The 4453-nt window shown below is 44.2% G+C and overlaps 1 pseudogene; it reads left to right on the top strand.

Annotated features, from left to right (window-relative positions):
• The first annotated feature begins 674 nt into the window (after positions 1–674).
• On the top strand, positions 675–1741 carry LOC133755071 (egl nine homolog 1-like; annotated as a pseudogene).
• The last annotated feature ends 2712 nt before the right edge of the window (positions 1742–4453 follow it).

Consider the following 4453-nt stretch of genomic DNA (forward strand, 5'->3'; position numbering starts at 1 on the left):
AGCGCGATGGTCTCTAGGTGTCCCCGGCCCATCCCGACACAGAAGGGGCCCATCACCGAGGGCTCAGCCGAGGCCGCATCCCTCAGGGTGCAGGAGATTGAAGGAGCGGGCCAAACGTGTGCGCGGCCAGCATCCCCTCAGCGCTCCCCTCAGCTCTCGCTCTGCCTCCTCCGCCTTTGCGCGCCTCCTGCCAGGGTCACCACCCAGCAGTGGTGTCTGCAGAGCACACAGAGCGAGTGGCGCCCGCACACCCTGCGCTGCTCCACAAGCTGGGCCCGGCCGCCCTGGATGCTGCGGCGGCGGACTGGAAAGCTGCTGGTCTAGCGCGCCCAGAGTGGAGATCCTCGTACCCACGCAGGCCGTACACTCTCAGCCCGTGCGCGATGAGGCACTGAAGCAGCCGCTGGCGCTGCGGGGCCGCCCCCAAGGACGAGAAAGCGGCCTGGCTGAGGGCAGGGGGGCGCCTGCTTGCTGGAGTAGAGGGGCGGTGGGTTCATGGCGCAAAAAACGTTCCCTGCCTCTCTCCCTGCTCCCTGGCCCTGGACTAGGCAGTCCAGCCCCCACCTCTCCTATTCCACCACCACTGCCTCCTCCATGGGCAATGACAGCAGCTGGCCTGGCTGGTGGAGCCTGAGCAGCAAGCAAGACCGGTAGTACTGTGAGCTCTGTGGAAGATGCAGAACCTGCTGTGCTGTAGCCACAGCACCAGCGCCAGGATTGGAACAAGCAGGAGCTCCTGTGCCAAGGCCAGAGGGAACCTCTGGACGCGGGGCAGGCTCGCACCAGCACCCTGGCCATTCTCACAACACCGGGGCCCAGGGCCGGTAGGGCCAGAGCCTGAGAGGCCAGGAGATGCAGCCAAGGCCTTTGCTGCGTCCCACCTCGCGCAAACCCGGGCCTCCAGGGCCTGGCTGCTGCGGCAGAGGTGGAGCCAGGGAAGGAGGAACCGCTGACCCGCCATCGCTGTATCAGGAGAAGGCGAACTTGTACCCGCTTAGCCCATGCTCAGTGAGGGCCTAAGCCATAGGTGTGGTCTGCAGCCCAAAGGGCCGAGGAAGCTGCTTCTGGCGCTGCCTTGCATGAACAAGCGTGGCATCTGTGTAGTGGGCAACTTCCTGGGCAAGATAGGTGACGAGATGCGCGCTCTGCACTGCACAGGCAGGTTCACAGATGGCCAGTTGGTTAGCCCAAAGAGCAACTCCTCCTAGGACATCAGAAGGGATAAGATCACCTGGATCTAGGGCAAGAAGCCCGGCTGTGAAACCACTGGGCTGCTGATGAGCAGCATGGACAACCTGATCCGCCACTGTAACGAGAAGCTGGGCAACTACAAAATCAATGGCCAGACGAAAGCCATGGTTGCCTGTTATCCAGGCAATGGAACAGGTTATGTGCGGTATGTTGATAATCCAAATGGAGATGGGAGATGTGTGACATGTATATATTATCTTAATAAAGAGTGGGGTGCTAAGGTAAGTGGAGGTATACTTCGAATTTTCCAGAAGGCAAAGCCCAGTTTTCTGACATTGAACTCAAATTTGATAGACTGCTATTTTTCTGGTCTGACCCTCGCAGCCCTCATGAAGTACAACCACCATATGCCGCAAAGGACACAATAACTGTTGGGTATTTTGATGCAGATGAGAGAGCAGGAGCTAAAGTAAAATATCTAACAGGTGAAAAAGGAGGGAGGGTTGAACTCAATAAACCTTCTGAGTCAATCAGTAAGTATGTCTTATAGAGCCTCTCATCCAGCAATACCCTTGGTTCATGACAATAATTGTTGACACTGTTTGTTAACTTGTGAATGTAAATAAATGGGATAAAGAAAAATAGAAAACCAGTGGGCATTTTAATAAGGAAAAGATACAACTGTTTTGTGGAACATCATACAAGAAGATTTCACTGCTGTGGCTTTGTACTGCATGATCCACTCAGAATCTGTGATTGCTTATGGGAAGAAGATAAGCTGTCGGTGGAAAATGGTTTTTACATCTGGACATGAAATAAGTGCCCTGTGTGAAATTTTTTCATGCCTATATTTTGTCTGATCTGTCATCTTGCTGAGTTATTTCATATCTCCCTTTTTTATATCAAGTTTGAATTTGGGGTATTTTTTGTATGATTTTGTATGATTAGGTACAATTTATCAAAACTGAATTGAGAAAAAATTAAAGTATTATTTCTTAATCTATTTTTGTAAACCTCTTCATACTATTCAATTTTTGCCCTAAAAGACCTCTCAAAATGATGGTTGCTAGTGGCTGATGATTAATTAATTTTCTTTTCATTTAAAATAAGAAAAGAGGCACTTTACCAATGGAAACATCAGATTTTTTGTATTCCTATCTTGGTCTAATTTGGGTTCTTAAAGATTGCTGCTGTCATGTTTTGACATTGTTAATAATGAACCCTAACATTGAAACAGTCACCGTTTATTACCAGTAACTTCAGTTCATGTTTTATAAGGAAAAATACACTGTAAGAAGGATTTATCCTTTCAAGTTTTTTTTTTCTTTAACAAAATGTACTAAATGAATTTGAGATTATCCTCAGCATCAAGTTCTTGAGATAAATGTTTTCTAAGGCTTTTCCTTTTGCTTTCCAATTGATTATACTTTCAAACTTATTGTTTTCTTCCTAATACTATAAACCATCTGATTTTCAGATCAGAACTCTGTTTCTTTTGAAGAACATCAGGGGGTGATTATATTTCCATTGAGAAGGAAACGTGTTTTCACAGACTTGATGTTCAGTGAGTCTTCAGACAGCTCTTGAGACATTGCCCAAATGTGACGCCAGCCTTCTTGTCAGTACTGAAAGGTGTATGCCTAGTTTAGAAAAATGAACAAGTGCAAAATCAGATAATTTTATTTTTATGTTTTTGTAGGTTTTATTTTTTATATTTGAGAAAAAGAAGGAACATTTCGTAATCACATAAGGCCTCTCAGACTTCTATTACTTAACGAATGAGTTGAGATAGACATCTTAGAGTTCACTCTCCTAAGCTCTTTAGCAAAGAGCCCTTACCAATTTATGTTTCTAACCCCCTTCTTCAATCTTCTTTGCCAAAATCTGAGTATACAGAAACATTTCTATATATTTCTTTTTTTAAAGATTTACTTTAGTCAGAGTCACTTATTTAGTCAGAGTTACACAGAGAGAGAAGGAGAGGCAGAGAGAGAGAGAGGTCTTCCATCTGCTGGCTCACTCCCCAATTGGCTGAGCTGATCTGAAGCCAGGAGCCAGGAGCCTCCTCCAGGTCTGCAGGGACCCAAGGACTTGGGCTATCTTCTACAGCTTGCCCAGGCCATAGCAGAGAGCTGCATCAGAAGTGGAGCATCCAGAATTTGAACCCGTGCCCATATGGGATGCTGGCACTGCAGGCAGTGGCTTTACCTGCTATGCCACAGTGCTGGCCCCTCTATGTATTTCAATTTATAGCAGTTTTAGCATCTATATAGTTTGTATGCAATTAGAGACCTTTTCTATGGAAAGCTCAGTAATTTTTATTAAAAGATTGCTATTATTCATGTGTAATACGAAAAAAATATTTAGTGAAACTGACAGTATGAATTTAGAATGGGATTAAATATTCTATATTGTGTTCTCACATAGGAGAACCTGCAGGAAAAAAAGTGGTAGTTTATTGTTTTTCCTTGCTCATGTTCAGCATTGTCCACTTCCTCCTCCAGATGATAATGTAACATTTCTATAGTAAGTGCCTCTCTGCCAGCCCGACCTGGGAGAACAAGTTATCCTTGACATCTGGTCTATAGTGCAGTGCACTGCCTTGGGCCACAACTCAAAAGCACTGTCATTTTTAGGGTTAGTAGAAATTGTTTTAGGTAGACTGAAGTCTATTAAGCATAGCCTTTTCATTTGGGAGTCCCTGCTCAAATGCGTGTAGCTTTGCAGTTGTATAATTATCATATACAACTATCCATTGGTTGTGCTTGGTAGGCAGATCTTAGATTGTATATTTTTGCAAAAGTTTATATACTTTCATGGAGATCAGTGTGAAAATATCAAGAAATTGGGATAGCCATTTCTTTTAATATTCACTGAAACTATTTGATGTTAGTGGGATCATTAACTTGTCCCCGAGCAGGACTATATTTAAAACTAAATTGAAAATGGTTTGTGGCCTATATGTGTTTATTTCCAGTTAAAGATAATTCTTCACAGTGCTTATTTTTATTCAACACATTAACCAGTTGTAAAACAGAACTTTATCAATAGTAGGCAAAGAATTTCAGGGTTCCTATATAGACAAGACTATAAAGTCATAATTTGGAAAGCAGTGTTTCATTATGAAATAGCCCTCAGGGTGCTTGTAAAGCTAATCTAATTAAAAATATGTATAAATGTTCTTGAAATATATTGAATGTTCCCTAGATAAAATTCTGGCATGACACCCCCCCCCATTATAGCAAATTACTTAAAAGAAAAA

The sequence above is a fragment of the Lepus europaeus genome, unplaced genomic scaffold (assembly GCF_033115175.1).
Source record: "Lepus europaeus isolate LE1 unplaced genomic scaffold, mLepTim1.pri SCAFFOLD_3_1, whole genome shotgun sequence".
Taxonomy (NCBI): Eukaryota; Metazoa; Chordata; class Mammalia; order Lagomorpha; family Leporidae; genus Lepus; species Lepus europaeus.